Raw genomic sequence first — 18282 nt, 5'->3', positions numbered from 1 at the left:
GTCTCTTTCTCTGTTTCTGTCACAAACAAAAACAAAAACAAAACACTCCCCCCCTCAAAAAAGTTGAAGAGACATGAGTTTTGCCTCCTTTATAGAACTAATAATTTGGAGCATGGTATTTTGAATGTGTCAGGACCAGAGTCCACCCACATGATCTGCAGTGCTGGGCTGCAGCCACCCAGCTGCTAATGTGCTTGTGCCTTCAAGGCAGGGTCACCTCCTGGCTGGCGCAGAGTGTTCAGTGAACCACAGAGCCCTTCAGGGGAGCCTGGGACAGGGAGGCAAGGCCAGATGCAGTGTGTGTGGTCCAAGAGCCCTGGGGAAGAGAGGCTAAGCTTTTCTGCAGTTGTGGTTTAGACCAGTGGTCCCCAATCCCCGGGCCGCGGACCGGTACCGTCTGTGGGCCATTTGGTACCGGTCCACAGAGAAAGAATAAATAACTTATTTCTGTTTTATTTATATTTAAGTCTGAACGATGTTTTATTTTTAAAAAATGACCAGATTCCCTGTTACATCCGTCTAAGACTCACTCTTGACGCTTGTCTTGGTCACGTGATACATTTATCCGTCCCACCCTAAAGGCCGGTCCGTGAAAATATTTTCTGACATTAAACCGGTCTGTGGCCCAAAAAAGGTTGGGGACCACTGGTTTAGACATTACAGACTTGACTGATGGATTGGAGACCCCCAAGGGAGCTGGATTGGATGGAGAGCCCTAGGAAAAGCTAAGATGAGTAAAGAAGTCTGGCAGGGTTGGAGGAGGTATGCCTGTGGGTGCAGAGGTTGCCAACACAGACCCTCCCTGACCTGTGCCCTCCCCACCCAGTCCCTCTTCTAGAGTGTCTGTGGGTCCTAGAGGGAAAGCTATGGTCACTGTGGAGATCCCTCGTTGAAGTACTCAACAGAAACCGCTGTGTGTACGGGAGTGTCTGGAGGAGGCTGGGGCAGTACAAGCAGCCAGCCAGGAGCAGTGGGGTGGCAGCTGTCCACGGACCAAGGACACCAGCTGCAGCAGCAGATTTCAGGGTCATCTTCATCTGTGAAATGGGAATGGAGACAGGATCACCTTCACAGGGCTGTTCTGAAAACTGAATGAGTCCTGTGTGTACAGCATTTAGAACACACTGGTGTAAATGAAATGATAATCAGGCCTAATAAATGTTGGCTACTGTTATTTCATCATTGCCATTTTTGTGTGATACGTCTCGACTTATCTTCTACTTATTTTGCAGTGTTTAGGTTGGTTTTATGTAATTCAATAAAATGAATTGTTGCCATGTGTTTTTTTTTTGTTTTTTTTTTTTTTTGTTTTGCTTTTAAGCTGAGAAATTGCATCTTAGGGTGTATTACAACAGGGTTAATTTAAACCTTAAGTAGATTAAATTTGAGCAAAGTTTGTAAAAATAATTTTGACAGCCTAACTTGTAATGGTGTAATGGATAAAGCGTCGACCTGGAATGCTGAGGTTGCCAGTTTGAAACCCTGGGCTTGCCTGGTCAAGGGACATGCTGGGAGCAACAACTATGAGTTGATGCTTTTTGCTTCTTCTCTATCTTCCTCTCTCCTCTCTCTAAAAAAGTCAATAATAAAATAAAAATAATAAAAATAATTGTGACAGCTCAGAGCTGAATTTTTACTGAATAAAAAGATTGAACAGTAATGTCACTTTTTTGCTCTAAGATTGGGAGAATAACTAATAACCCCGGTGAAGGTTAATGTAATATTGAAAGTAGTAATTTTAACAGTTTTGAACTACTTTTCAAAGACATAATTAGAATAATTTTCAATAGACATCAGTCTTTATTTCTTAGGAAATCAGAGTGATCAAATTAACTGCAGGCAGTCTCTCTTACTGTTATTTGAAGATAATAAGATTCTGTCAAGGGCTGGTGAAGAAAAACGAATGATAAATGTTCTATTAAAGACTTCAGAGCTGAAATACTCTTCATCACTTTTTCTGTCTGGCTATAATTTATATAGCCAAGGCATAATCATCCGATGCATCTTCCTTCACTGTATTTGATGGAGAAAATGAATTCAAATGAAGAATGAGAATAATACTTTTCCTAGAATAAAAATATAAATTTTTCTTCTTAGGAGGCGCATAATATGCCAATTCTCAAGAAAATAATGTTACACTTACAGAACTGTATGAAAGTTTAAAGGAGAGTTTTGTTCTTTGGGTAGTTTCAGGATTATGTCTCTGCTTTATTATGAAATTGAACTGAAGGACAATGATATCACACTCATTATTCAGGCATTTGAAACTACTCTTACTGTGAAATGAAATATTCAAATCACTGAGTGTTAGGGAAGTGGTGCATGGATGAAAGAGTAAATGGACTTTGGTCTCTCATCTCAGCTTGAGGCTTTCTGGAGGTGATAAAGTAGTTTTTATCTGTGGAAAATAACACCCTATTTCTCTAAGATCTCTCCAAGCCCAGAATGGTTTAGATAGTATATCTGAGTCTGGATTCCAGATAAGCATCTGCAGTCACCCTTGCCTGCACTTGGAATTCCTTTTTAAATTTCAGTATTACTCTGAAAGTTGTCTGGCTTTTATCTGTATCAGTGCCCTTGACATACAGAATGAGAAAACCGGTTTGTGCTCTTTCTGGCTGGAATGTCTTCTTAGACATTCATGCTATTGGTTACTCATCAATTATATATACTGATACTCTTAACTTTTTTTGACCCTAAACTAAATACTGGGATTGTGAGGTCCAATGTAAACACACAGACACACACAGAGACAGACAGACACAGACACAGACACACACACACACACACACACACACACACACTAGTTTAGTATGCTAAGACATTCTTATACAAATGCTGATTATCATATAATGGAACAATGCTGATTTCACTGCTTTGGAGAGTAGAAGAAAGTGATATAAAATCTTGTCTGGGGAGAAAAGAAGAGCTGGTGTATTAGTAGGGACACCAAATACAAAGACATCAACATGAACAAAAGCCAGTGGCTTGGCATTCAATACAGCTAACATTCATCTATTTTTACATTATTTCTAGTTTAGTGTAATTTCAAATCATTATAGTTGGAAAATGTTTAAATAAAGTGTAATATCACATTGCCTTGTAATTTAAAATAAGAATACTAGAGCTGTAAGGCACAAAGTTTGAACAATATGGAGTGAAGGTTGTATGATATAAGAGAAACAATGTTCTTTTGACATGAAAACAGAGGGTTTCTTACTGAATAATATTTATAGTATTTCTGTACTTAAATTTTGGCTGCAGAAGTAGTCTTACTGGTTATATAAGCTTGGATAAATTTCTATTGAAAAAGAAAAGATGAAAAATAATTAAAAATACCTTATGGGGTTGTTGAACAAATTGAATAAATTTATGTCAAAGCATTTTATAAATTGCAGGTTGTATCACTAAATTTACTTTATAGGAGACAGTCATTAAGTGTTATTGAATGATTGTAAGACAATGTTAATCCAACCTGTTTTGTGCTTTTCCTAATATATTAAAACAAAGAGAGCATTCCAAATTCACATTGTGTACCTCTGCCAAAAATATTTAACCTAGTGTAATTGTAAGGAAACAATTAAACAAATGTCCAGTTTGAGGGACATTATGCAAAGCAACTGGTATGGACTCTACAAAGATGTTGATCATCAAAGTCAAAAAGAACTATATACACACACCAATTTACAGACTGGGGCAAAGGTGGATTTACAGTATTGAGTACATGAAGCACAAGAATTTATTCTTGTATTATGATTTATTAATTATTTTCTGTAAGAGCAATTGTAAACCTACTTCTGCCCAACACTGTATATAATAATGATCTTTGATTAAATGTGGATTTGAAATAAAATATAAATCTCCCAGAATTAAAAGAACTTGACTGAGGCAAGTGGGGAAATTTGAACTGCATATTAGATAATTGTATTGTACCCTTTAAAATTCTCCAGTGTGATCACCATGTAGTTATGCCAGAATATTTGTTCTTAGGAGGTACATTCTAAAGTATTTAGGGGTGAAACATATTTATATCTACAAATAATTCTCAAATGGTTTGGCAAAATATATACACACCCAGACAGAGAGATAAAGCAAATGGGGCAAAATGGTCATAATTCGGGAATCTTGCTGAAGACTGTCCATATGTTCCTTGTTAACTGTTCCTGCAGCTTTTCTATAGTCTTCAACATTTTCAAAATAAAAAGTTGGAGAAAAATTAAAAAATTATAAAAACCAAGTACTCAAAAAATTGCATTAAAAAAACAAATCTTGAGAAATGTCCTTTACAGATCATGTTTTTCAACCATCTCCTTTTATTGTTAGATACAAATATATAGGTTTAGAAAAAAATAATTTTGCAGTTAAAGTAATTCTTGAAGAAATTTATGGTATTGAATGCAAGTTGTGATTTATTTTAGGTATACATGGCTAGTTCAACATTTGAAAATGAATTACTGTAAGCCATCACACTAACAGACTACAAAAGAATCACATGATTATATTAATATATACAGAAAAAAACATGTGACAAAATCCAAAACCCCATCATGATAAAAAACTCTCAGTAAACTATGAAGAGAGGGGAACTTTCTCAAATTGATAAGAGCGATCACACAACACCTATACTTAGCATGATACTTAACAATAAGAACTTGAAGCTTTCCCCCTAGATCAGGTACAGGCAAGGAAACCTCCTCACCACCCCTTTTCAACATCATACTGGAAGTTCTAGCTGATGCAATAAGGCAAGAAAAGAAAATAGAAGGAATATACATGGAGAAGGAACACATACAGCTGTCTTTGTTTGCAGATGACATAATCATCTATGCAGAAAATTCAAAAGATCAACAAAGAAAACTTCCTGAAACTAAGAAACAATTATAGCAAGATTGTAGGATACAAAGTTAATATACAAAAATTGGTTGCTTTCTTATATACCAGAAATAAACAGGTAGAATTTGAAATTGAAAACACAATACCATTTGCATTAATACATCCAATAATGAAATACTTATGTATATATCTAACAAGATATATACAAGGTCTAAATGAGAAAAACAATGAAACTCTGATGAATAAACTAAAATGAACTAAATAAATGGAAAGATATTCCATGTTTATGGATAGGAAGACAATATTGTCAAAATGTCAGTTCTTCCTATTTGACCTATAGATTCAATATAATCATAATTAAAATGTCAGCAGTTTATTTTATGAATATTGGCAAACTGGGTATAAAGCTTATATGAAGAGATAAAAATGTACAATAGCCAAAACAATGTTGAAAAGGAAGAACAATGTTGGAGTGCTGATGCTACTCAATTTCAAGACTTACTGTAAAATTTCAGTAGTCGAGACTATGGGGTATTGGCAAAAATAGACAATAGTTTGCCTGACCTGTGGTGGCGCAGTGGATAAAAGCATCGACTTGGAACACTGAGGTCACCAGTTCAAAACCCTGGGCTTGCCTGATCAAGGCACATATGGGAGTTGATGCTTCCTCCTCCCCCTCTTGTCTTTCTTTCTCTCCTCTCTCAAAAATGAATAAATAAAAAAATCTAAAAAAAAATAGACAATAATTCAACGGAACAGAATAGAGTCAAGAAATAAACCCCCATAAATATAGTCAATTGATCTTTGACAAAGGAGCAAAGACAATACAATGGAGCAACAAGTTGTGTTGAACAACTGAACATCACATGCACAAACTGAATTTAAACACATACTTTACACTGTTTAACTCAGAATGGATTGTAGACTTAAATGTAAAACACAAAACTATAAAACTCCTTACTGATAACATAGGAGACAACCAAGATGACCTTGAGTATGGTGATGCTTTTGTAGATACATCAAAACCACAATCTATGCACAATCTATGAAAGAAATAAATGAGAAGCGGTACTGCATTAAAATTAAAAAGTACTCTGTAAAAAACAATATAAAGACAATTAGGAGACAAGCCACAGACTGGGAGAAAATATTTGCAAAAGACACATATGCTAATGGACTATTACCCAAGTAATACAAAGAACTCTTAATACTCAACAATAAGAAAACAAACAATCCAATTAAAAAATTGGCCAATACCTTAACAGACACATCACCAACGAAGATATACAGATGGCAACTTGCAAATGAAAAGATGCTCCACATTTTATGCCACCAGGGAAATGCAAATTAAAACAAAAACATGATAGCACTAAACATCCTATAGACCCTGGGTAATTATTATGTGTTAGTGTAGGCTCATCCTCGGTAAAAAAAAAAAAAAGTAGCATTCTGGTAAGTAATGTTGATAAGGAGGGAGGCAGTGCATATGTTGGGGAAGGAGGAATACGGGACATATCTGCGTTATGAATTTCTTCACTGTCGGGACTCGCGAGGCAAAAGACACCCTGGATGATATGTACAACGTGCAGAGGACTGGAACTCTTAGGGGGATCCAGCCCCAAGGAACAGCACCTCTGCATATTTATTGAGTTCCAAAAGTCGTAGCTCAGCAGTTAAAACTAGAAAGTTACACAAGCCGTTTTTCCCATCCGTTTCATCCCCAACCCTGCACATCTACTGTTTCTTTTCATGAACAAGGACACAAGAGGAGTCAGAGTCTCCGAGCTTATCGATCACAAAGGACATTTGGTTCTTACAGGCATTCCTCCAAGAGTCCTGCGCACATGCACTTGAGTAACCCAGGCCAGGGTCTCTCCATGGCCAACACACTCCAAGATCTCCTGTCTCCAACTAACCCTTGCTCTGCAGTTAACTGCCATTTATACTGGTGCAGAGTCACCTCCTACATATCTGCACCTTCCTCTCCATTTTACTGTAAGACTAGAACTGCTTTTAAAAATAAAGATTTTTTTTTTAAAATCTGTATTTTTTAAATGTATGGTTTAGGTTTAGGCATTAAGTGGAATTATTATTACTAATATGAAACATTTTCCCATGGCGAAATTCCAGGAAAACAGATGGATGTTCTAAATCCTTTTGCATTCTTTCAAGGTACTGGCATGCCTCAGAAATATTGCTGGTTTGGTTCCAAACCACCATAATAAAGTGAACATCTCAATGAATTTTTTGGTTTCCCAGTGCATATGAAAGTTATATTTGCGCTATACTGTATTCTATTAACTGAGCAATAACATTATGTTTAAAACAACACTGTACCTACTTTAATTTAAAAAATACTTTATTGCTTAAAAATGCTAATCATCATCTGAGCCTGTTGGAAAAATGGCGCCAATGGACTTACTTGCTCAGCCCAGAGTTGCCACAAACATTCAATTTGTAAAAACAAACACACAATATCTACAAAGTGCAATAAAGTGATGCACAATAATGCAAGGTATGCCTGTATTTAAAAACAAAGTAAAAATGTATCTTGAAGAGTGTTCAGAAGGATTAGAACATTATTTTCACTTAATCTTTTAGAAAATATTGAATTCTGGGGAACCTCAGTTTAATGGTTTCCTGCTAGTTTAGTACTCAGGTCTTCTTTTTTTTCTATGAGATAGAGCTTTCTTTTTCCTTCTGCAGGCAGAGGAGACACCGGGGAGACACTGGGTCACTATTATGATGACCAAGTCACTATTCTGTCGCCTCAGGAGTTTCCCTCCTATGCAGCTGAGTCCAGGTAGAAATCTCATGACCCCCTGTCTTGTCTTTTTCTTGTACAGATCAGAGGCAATAGAACCAGGACAAAGAAGCTCGTAGGCTCTTGGTATGTAACTGAGAATTCTTCAAAATTAATTTGGTAGTGATATTTATGACCCGAAAGGCCTAGACCAGTGATGGGATTCGGCTGGTTCGCACCAGTTCGGTAGAACCCGTACCTAACCTTTTGTTGAGTTTGAAGAACTGGTTGTTAAAGTGGCGCTCGTCATCAGGGTTCTGCCTAACGTGGGAGCCTGGGCAGATGCCCAATGTAGAAATCACAAATTTACACTCCTTACTCTTTTTTTTTTAATTTATTTTTAATTAATTAATTTTTTTTGTATTTTTCTGAAGCTGGAAACAGGGAGAGACAGACTCCCGCATGCGCCCGACCGAGATCCACCCGGCACGCCCACCAGGGGCGACGCTCTGCCCACCAGGGGGCGATGCTCTGCCCATCCTGGGCGTCGCTCTGCCATGACCAGAGCCACTCTAGCGCCTGGGGCAGAGGCCAAGGAGCCATCCCCAGCACCCAGGCCATACTTGCTCCAATGGAGCCTTGGCTGCGGGAGGGGAAGAGAGAGACAGAGAGGAAGGAGGGAGTGGGGGTGGAGAAGCAAATGGGCGCTTCTCCTGTGTGCTCTGGCCGGGAATCGAACCAGAGTCCCCCGCACGCCAGGCCAACGCTCTACCGCTGAGCCAAGCGGCCAGGGCCTCCTTACTCTTTTTTAACATTCATCTGTGCAACAGCGTATTCTAAGTGCCCGTAGTAATGTTCGTTCTGTCCATAGGTGATGGAACTATGCTTGTAATATTTATTTATTCATTTCATAGAACTCGTTATATCTTTGATGAAATACTACACTTTAATTCCCTCATGTTTGCTACTTTAGTAAACACACATATAATGTAAAGAGAAAAAGCGCCAAACAACCAGGGGGTTACAAGTCATTTGGTCATTAGGTCATTTGGGCAGAGAACAGGTTGTTAAATTATTTGAATCCCACCACTGGCCTATACTCTACTTTGTTATCCTAATTTGTCAGTCTAATTATAATAATCTAGTTATATTTATTGCTTGGTTAAGATTAATGTGGACCAAAACTAATAGTACTGATAAATAACCAACTATATCTGATTCTCTGAATTTTCCTTGAAAATGGATTTGTGGTGGTGATTACTTTTTGGTAGGAGAGCTGTTTAGTAAAACAAATTGTTTATGGAATTATCTTTATTGACTCCCTCAGTGATAAGGAATATATCATAATTATCTAAGTATCATAGAATTATACTTATATAAAAAATATTTTTTATAAAAGCAACTATGTGTTTAGATTCCCAATAGTGAGCTAAATGGTCTAGACAAGAGGAATTTACTGATATAAATTTATTAATAATATAATATAAAAATAAAATAATCTTAAGATGTTCTTGCTTTTAAAGTTTAAAACTAATGTTCTGGACAAGAGTGGAGTTCTTTGAATGTATGTAATTTCTCTCATGATTCCTTCAACTTTCTATTTGTAAAATGATTTGAAAAAAATTATACATTTTAGTTCCTGACTGGGAAATACATTTTTTGTTTGGTTTAACTCTTTTTAAAGATAATATAGAGCCATAAACTTGCTGGGGAAGGCAAAGGAAGCATTTTTTTTCACAGCTATCTATGAAGGACATTCTTTGGTGACTGTATGGATATAACTGAAATTCTGTTTCCAAAATATTAGTATGTTATTTTAAGTTCTGTTTTTCTCTATGAGCTAAACAACAGCGATAATAATCAGTATTTTCCCCAGGATATACTTCCTATCACTTTTAATTTTTCTTGAAATTGTCTTTGAAACATTGTTACTGATGGCCCATTAGTTGCCATCATTCTCTTCGGTGACTGTTTTCCTTTGGTAGTTGTTAAAACCCATGGTTCTGGTTGTCTAACTTGCTATCAAAAAATACATTAGCTTTGGTGTGTATCTTAGCTGTTCAGATGTCTTTAAATATATACACTCCTATTATTTCCACAATGACTGTACTAAGATAAGCATTTGTTGATGAGACAGATTGTATTGACTCATCAAGATTCCTATGTTGCCTACTCTAGTAAAGAATGCTTTATTTGCCATAACAGTTGTTTCATTGACGGATTTTAAGTGATACTTTTCATACTCATACTTTTCATTGATCATTTACAAAACTGGTTCCCCTAAGATGTTGACAACAATGGGTGGATTTTATTATCTTCAAAAGTTGTCAAGTACTATTTCTAGTAAACTATTTTTTTGATCCTCAGATTAGGGGTCTCCCCATCACGAAAGGCATTTAGAAAGACTGGCTTGTCATCAGAAAAAGGTGTATTAGGAAGGAATCCTGCATTGGTTGAAAGACTGGGTTAGATAAACTCTATGGTCTTTGTAATAAAAAACTTGATACTTTTTATGGAAGATAATAGGCAACTATGCCACCAATGACCAAATTAGATGATTTGAGTCTTGTTAAGCTTTATAGAAACCTTGCTTTGAAATGAAATGGGGACATAACATAATAGTAAAGAAGGCAGGGTCTGAATCAGATGGCCTGGGTTTGAATCCTGTCTCTTGCACTCACTAGTTGTGTGAATAGGGTCACACTACTTAACCCTTACGTGTCTCACTTTGCTTACTTGTTAGCTGGAGATCATAATAATATCTCATAAAGCTGGTGCGAGGATCTAATGAGTTAATATGAATATAACTCCTAGAACAATATTTGGCATATAGTTAGGCACTCAATAAATGTTAGTTATGATGGTGATGAATAAACACGGCTGTCATCAGCTGAGACTGAGTCTTGGAGATTTTGTGCATTTGGCACTAGTCTCTCAAATTTATGGCCTTGAAAGAAGGAAGCACATCTGGCAATGATTTATACAAATTCCCAACAACTTCTTTCTTCAGGTGTCGGCATGTATTTATTGTCTTGGTTCCACCTGAAGGCAACATGAAGGCAAAGCTCGACTCTCCACTGCTTTCTGCTTATACCAATGTTGTGGGCGTCACTACCCTCACACTGATCTCCTCCATTCTCATGGCTCCATCTGCCATCTTCCTGCCATTGCCTCCTGCACTTCTGGATCCCAGTTTTTACAACAGGGGGCTTATGATGGTAGTTTTTTTGAGCCAAGCTAGGTGTTTACCTAAGAGAAAGTCTTGAACCAGCTACTAGGACAATAAAAAGTCTTCCAACTTGGTGCCAAAGCATATAAATAATCTTCATCTTTACCATTCTCATTAAACAATAGTAAATAAAGGACCATTGCTTATAGAGCCACTCTGATATATTACAAGCATAGTTCTTAGTCCAAGTGCTTGTAGTGGGAGCAAAGAGTGTATATGTAGTATTAATTTATGTTTGACTAAATTCATGGCTTCATGATTATTTTGAGTTCTGCACAGAATTCTGTTTTTGTTTTTTTTTAATTTTCACTTTAAAAAAACTGTGGTGAAATACACATACCATAAAATTTACAATCTGAACCTTTTAAAGTGTATGGTTCAGTGGTAATAGATACATTCCTGCTGTTGTGAGGCCATCACCCCCAACCATTCCCATAACTCTTTTCATCTTGGAGAATTGCATTTTTATACTTTGTTAAACCACAACTCTCCATTAATTCCTCCCCCATCCCCTGAAAACACCATTATGTTTTCTATCTTTATGATTTTTAATAATCTAAGTATTTCGTATAAGTGGAATCATAAAATATTTGGTTGGTTTTTTTTTGTGATTGGTGTATTTGACTTAGCATCCTAAGGTTCATCTATTTTGTAGCTTACTGAAGAATTTCATTCCTTTCTAAAGCTGAATGATATTCTATTGTGTGTATATACCACATTTTACCTATCCATTTATCCAGTAATGGACACTTGGGTTGCTCGTACATTTTGGCTATTGTGAATAATGCCAGCAGGAAGATGGACGCACAAATACCTGAGATCCTGCTTCCAATACTTCTGTATATATACCCAGAAGTGGAGTTGAAAGATCATATGGTAATTCTATTTTTAATTTTTTGTAGAACTACCATACTGTTTACCACAATGGCTATACCGTCTTATGTACAAATCCTTAAGAATAGACTGCTTGTCTAATTATTTTGACATACTCCTACTGGGCAGTGAGTATTGTGAAGTTGTATGTGAATACATTTTGAAAACAAGGTTATATTTTCCCTATTCTGTTTTTTTCTAGCTGTGCCTGTGAGAGTGATGTTCTGAGACCTACTTAATGCTAATTTATGTTTCCAGATGATTCAGAGTGTCAGTGGGCATTTTCCAGAGCAGAAACCTGTGATGTCAAGCCTCATACCTCTAATGGAAAAACAATTTAAACTCCGAGGATTTCTTGGCTTGTTTTGAAATAAGGTCTATGTTAAAATTCTGTGTGCTGGCAGTAAATGAATAGATGACCACATATGTTTCTTCTTGAAAGCTCCTAATTTTTTTTTGCACAAAATATACCAAAGCAAACAAGAATGGGGACAACTGAATTTAAAAAAAAGAATTGGCTAGCTGAAGATATAATTATATAGTGGTTATTCTTTGAAACAGAATATGCAAGTTTTTCAAATGATTAAGAGGGAAGGTTAATATTCAAACTATTATTTTTTCTGGTTAATAACATTTGTGCTTTTTAAAATTTGGTTCAAAATATGAAGATAGCTTTCTAAGAGACAGAACCCAATTCCAAAACTGATAGGGAATAGCTGAAAAACTTAAAATGTTTTGAGGTTAATTTTTTACAATTAATGGGGTACTTTCCAGAAAGGTTTTTTTCTTTTAATTTTTTGCATTTATTGCTTATAGACAGTGGGAGGAGAGGGTAGAAGAAATAAGCTTTCTCTGAGAGCAAATGGTTTCTTGTTGACAGATATTTCATTCTCCCTTAGTTTATTTTACTCTGTAGAAATATCAATGCCTCCTAATAAAATCACATTCCAATAAGTGGTTCAGAAAAGGGGCTAACTACCTTGTGTAAATGTCATACTGGCTTCCCTAGAACAAACGTTCCTGTTTCAGATCTGAAATTCTATGAGTTTGAATCCATGAGTTCATATAAATTACAATTAAACATGTCTATTTAATTAAAAAACAATTTATAATATAAAATTTTAACACAACCAAAGTTCAGTAGTATGGGTATTGTACTAACCTTACACCTCTGAAATAAATCCCATTTGATCTTAGTGTATGAGTTTTTTAAAGTATTGCTGGATCAGATTTGCTAATATATTTTTTTTAATTTTTATTTATTCATTCTAGAGAGGAGGGAGAGACAGAGCGGGAGAGAGAGGAGAGAGAGACAGAGAGAGAGAAGGAGGGAGGAGCTGGAAGCAGCAACTCCCATATATGCCTTGACCAGACAAGTGCAGGGTTTTGAACCAGCAACCTCAGTGTTCCCAGGTCGAAGCTTTATCCACTGCGCCACCAGAGGTCAGGCAAATTATTATTATTATTTTTTATTATTCATTTCTAGAGAGGAGGGAAGAAGAGAGAGAGAGAGAAAGGGGAGAGGAGCAGGAAGCATCAAATCCCATATATGCCTTGACCAGACAAGTGCAGGGTTTTGAACCGGCAACCTCAGTGTTCCCAGGTCGACACTTTATCCACTGCGCCACCAGAGGTCAGGCTAAATTTGCTAATATTTTGTTGATTTTAGCATCTATGTTTAGCAGGGGATAATGGCCTATAATTTTATTTCTCTTTAGTGTCTATCTGGTTTTAGAATTAGGATAATGCTGGCCTCATAAAATAAGTTGAGAGTCTTACCTCCTCTTGAATTTTTTGGAATAGTTTGAGAAGGATAGATGTTAGTTCTTTGAATGTTTGGTAAAATTCACCTGTGAAGACTTCTGGTCCAGGAGTTTTGTTTGTTGCGAGTTTTTAGAGTACTGCTTCAATTTCACTGGCTGTAAGCTGTCTATTCATATTCTCTGCTTCTTCCTGATTTAGTTTTTTTTTTTAATTAATTGATTTTTTTTTTCTTCTTTTTCAAGTGAGAGGTGGGAAGATAGAGAGACAGACTCCTGCACTCATCTTGACTGGGATCCACCCAGCAACTCCTGTCTGGGGCCAATGCTTTGCCCATCTGGGGCCATGCTCACAACCAAGCTATGTTCAGCACCTGAGGCAGAGGATCCACAGAGCCATCCTCAATGCTGGGGCTAATGTGCTCAAACCAATTGAGCCATGGCTGTGGGAGGGGAAGAGAGTGAGAGATAGGAAGGGAGAGGGGTGGGTAGAGAGAAGCAGATGGTTGCTTTTCCTGTGTGCCCTGACTGGGAATCAAACCCAGGACATCCACATACTGAGCTGGTGTTCTACCTCTGAGCCAACTGGCCAAGGTCAGTCCTGACTCAGTTTTGTTAGATTGTATGTTTCTAAATGTTTATTCATTTCTTCAAGATTGTCCGATTTGTAGGCGTATAGTTGTAATATTTTCTTATAATCTTTTGTATTTCTTTAGTGTTAGTTGTTACTTCTCTTTCATTTCTGATTTTATTTATTTGGATTCTCTCTCTTTTACTTGGTGAGTCTGGTTAAAGTTTCATGAATCTTGTTTATCTTTTCAATGAACCAGATCTTGGTTTCATTAATTTTTTTGTGCTTTTTCTTTTATAGACTCTATTTCATTTATTTCTGCTCTGGTCTTTATTATTTCCTTCCTTCTAGTTTGTTTGTTGTTCTTTTTTAAGTTCCTTTAAATGAAGTTAGATTGTTTATTTTAATTTTTTCTTGTTTCTTGAAATAGGCCTGTAAAGATATGAATTTCTATCCTAGAACTGCTTTTGCTGTGTTCCATGGGTTTTGGGTAGTTGTGTTTTTATTTTTATTTGGTTTAAGATATCTTTTAATTCATTCCTTGATCTCATTGTTAACCCATTCATTGTTTAGTAACATGTTAGTTAGACTCTGTGTCTTTGTGTGTTTTTCAGTTTTTTCTTGTGATTGATTTCTAGTTTTATACCATTATGGTCAGAGAAAATGCTTGATATGATGTCATTTTTTAAAAAATTTATTGAGACTTGTTTGGTGTCCTAACATGTGGTCTATCCTAGAAAATGTTTCATGTGAACATGAAGAGTGTATATTAAACTGCTTTGGGGTGAAATGCTCTGAAGATAGCATCTAAATCATCTGGTCTAGTGTGTCATTTAAGACTGCTGTTTCCTTGTTTATTTTCTCTCTTGCAGATCTATCCATTGATGTCAACGGGGTGTTGGACTCACCTTCTCTGACAGTGCTACTGTCAGTCTCTCCCTTTATGTCCACCAAGATTTGATTTATGCATTTAGATGCTCTTCTGTTGGGTGTACACCATAAATATTTACAAGAGTTATATCCTTTTGTTGGATTGCTTTCTTTATCATTATGTTTCGTACTTTGTCTCTGCCTTTGTTTTTTGTTTTTTTCTGCCTTTGTTTTAAAGTCTATTTTGTCAGCTACAAGTATTGCTACCCCAGCTTTTTAAATTTCCATTTCCATGAAATATCTTTTTCATTCCCTTTATTTTTAGTCAATGTGTATCTTTCATTCTGAGGTGTGTCTCTTGTAGACAGTACATATATGGGTCTTGTTTTCTTATCCATACAGCTACCATATGTCTTTTGATTACAGCATTTAAACCATTTACATTTAAAGTGATTATGGATAGGTATGCATTTATTGCCATTTTATTCTTTTAACTATGTTCCTTTGTCATTTTCTTCCTCTTCCTTTTCTTCTTCCTCTTCTTCTTCTTCTTGTAGCTCCTTTGACAGTTCTTGTGATACTGATTTGGTTGTAACAGGCTCCTTTAGCTTTTTCTTGTCTGGGAAGTTCTTTATTTCTTCTTCAATTTTGAATGATAGCCTTGCTGAGTAAAGTAGTGTTGGTTATAGGTCCTTGTTTTCATGAAGTAAAGAAAAAAAATAGATGATTCTTTATTTTGATGATAGACTTTAACTTTTGAGGTTAGATGAAGTTATCTAGGGCATTGGGGAGGGCGTGGTGGGTACATACATAGTTGAATGTGAGGAGGTGGCTATAAAGTAGCATTGCATGTAGGTGAGATGTGAGTGAGAGAGTGAGTATGACATGAAGAGAGTGGGCTGGCCACAGGAAGCTGGGCAGACCACAGGAAGCTGGCTGGAAAAAAAAAAGTCTTTGGCTTTACTTAATTAAAAACAAGAATAAAACAACCCAGAACAAATGGAAAATATCACACACCAAGTCTGTAAAGGGACGGAAACAAAAAAATAAGCATACATATTCAGGGAAGAGTGAACTGAAATGTCTGGCCAATTACAATCTACTTTCACTTTTCTCAAAACTATGCAGTAAGATAATCTAATTAAAAAAACAAAGAAAAGTTTCTTTAGAAATAAACATGAAACATTATTTTGTAAAAATTAATTTTTAAGTTTATAATGCTAGTTGGGTTTAAAAAATGCGCTATTGAAATAAAAAGCATGTTATATTAGGAAGTCAGAATGATGTTTCAGTCTTTGGTCTCAAGCTAAATAGTGTACTGACACACTTGTCCACTAGGTGTCTCTTTGCTTACATGTTATGATTCTACGAGCGAGCTAATCTATTTCTGAAGGCAGTAGTTTACGTGGATTGTATCATTAAATGTCTCAAGTTTGGGCTATTTAAGAATGGCTTTAATTTAGTGGTTCCTCCTAAAAAATAAATAGATGTGCTCTGGCTACATCTCTCACTCTTGCTTCAGAAGTTTTTGAGACAGTAACCCAGTATTGTCAGCAGATGCAAAATTCAGGTGTTTGTACCAGGGTTGTTGGCAGGCTGGAATGGACAGATGCCTTATATTTAAGAGACTGCCCGTTTCGGATTCCAACCAGTAAGTCAGTGCCACATTACTTCTGAACGAAGACTTGGCAAGGATGCGGATTTCCAAAACAGACTGTGCGTGGCTCTCCAACGTCTCTCTTCTAGGAGCTATAGGCCTTGCTGATCAGACCCTCCGAAACACCTGGGGACTCTAATCTGTGGTGGTACATGTAGCACTTTGGGTACAAGGTATCAATTTCTGTGAGTCACACTGCTGAATTGTTCAAGTCTGGTAACTAATTTACCCACTCTAACTGGTCTTAAAGTAGAGGCAAGCTCTCTCTCTCTCTCCATATGTGTGTGTGTGTGTGTGTGTGTGTGTGTGTGTATATATATATTAGATGCCCATTGTGGGCCTGGCCTGGGCATCTACAAAAATTATTGGACTCATTTGTTCTGTAAGAATGTAATGGGATTTACTGTTGGCAGAAAAATGAAACACGCTGCTAGGGAGAAAATGGAAAGGCAAAGATTATTATCCGAGCAGCTCTGCTGATGTCCAAAGGGCCATGACCTTGGAGTGTTGGAACCCTGAATTCTAATACCGACTTTAAAACTTGCTAGCCCTGTTTAGTAGTTACTCTACCCGCTCTGTGGGTTAGCTCTGTCATCTGTGAAAGCACAGGTAACATGACTGTACAGAGTACAGTGAGGATGGAAAACAGTTCGCAACGATCGTGCCAAATACAGTAGCATGATCAGAGCCTCCAAGAGAAGTCACCCTGTTCTTGCTAAAGGCAGCCTTTCCCATTATTAGGCACAGCAGTTTACTGCCTTATGGTCCCTGCCTCTTTTGTTGGAATAGGCCACGGGCATTACCTTTGCAAAATCTTAAGCCCCATTAAAATGATATTTCCCAATGAAAGAGCTGACCAGACAAAAGAGAAATTTTAGCTCCAACTCCAGAGCAACGGATGCAAGCAGTAGTCAGTTTTTGTAATAGTTTCCTTCTTCTGGCTTCCTTCCAGCCAGTGATGGGCCTGAGGCCCAGGCTGCTTCTATTCGGATACCCCTATTCACTTGGATATAAAGAGTATTCAGTGGAAGGTTGCTTGTCAAAGCTGCATTAAGTGATTGGAGGCCTCAGAGCAGTGTGCACAATAGTCCAGATTTCACAAGCACAAAAATATATCAGCTTCCCTAGAGAGAAAATATTGTCATTATTCAAGTGGAGAAATTTAGAGTTGCAAATTCCAGAAAGGTAAGGGTCATCCGAATTTGCCATTATTGTCTGGCCCGGTTTAACATACTGTATCACTCACCCTCCGGGCTGGAGTGAGGAGAACTCAGGAATCAGGGGTTGTTATGTAAGGGCTGCCTTTGTAGGGAGCCAGGATGTGCTCATGGGACAGATTGTGGCCAACCTAACCACGGATACTCTGCGTACGGGCTACCAATGCTCCCGGTGACCGGTGACTGGTGACCTCTTCATTGGCCTGGTGGCCCTTTCCCTATGTGACATAGCTTCTTGGGGCTAGCTCTAACCATGAGGAGGCACCTTGGGTTCTGATCTCTAATCCCTTAAATGGGACCTAAGCCTGAAGCTAGTTTGGACCTTAGAGTTACTGGCTCCTTCCTGGAAGTTCCTTGGATCTCTGTCACTGGCCTAGGAGAGGAGGTGGCTACCATGCTGGTTTTATCTGCACTGGTGCACAAGGTTGCTGCTAGGATGTGTGTGTATATTTGTGTCTGTGTGTTTGGGGTATGCGCAAGTATGTTTTGTGGGGCCCCTGCTTATATAAATAATTTGAATACCCAAAAG

At 37.2% G+C, this 18282-nt stretch overlaps 1 protein-coding gene across 3 annotated transcripts in view; it reads left to right on the top strand.

Moving 5' to 3' along the window:
• The window catches only part of IPCEF1 (interaction protein for cytohesin exchange factors 1), a 145231-nt gene that overhangs the window by 38227 nt on the left and 88722 nt on the right, over positions 1-18282 (top strand). For 2 of the 3 annotated variants that reach the window (XM_066248511.1, XM_066248510.1), the window contains exon 2: positions 7680-7723. The exons of the other annotated variant lie outside the window; for it this stretch is intronic. The gene's annotated coding sequence lies outside the window, so the exon portion shown is untranslated. The remainder of the gene's footprint in view (positions 1-7679; positions 7724-18282) is intronic. 3 annotated transcript variants of the gene reach the window in all.

Source organism: Saccopteryx bilineata, chromosome 12 (assembly GCF_036850765.1).
Source record: "Saccopteryx bilineata isolate mSacBil1 chromosome 12, mSacBil1_pri_phased_curated, whole genome shotgun sequence".
NCBI classification, from domain to species: domain Eukaryota; kingdom Metazoa; phylum Chordata; class Mammalia; order Chiroptera; family Emballonuridae; genus Saccopteryx; species Saccopteryx bilineata.
This window is presented reverse-complemented; position numbering and strand designations above follow the sequence as displayed.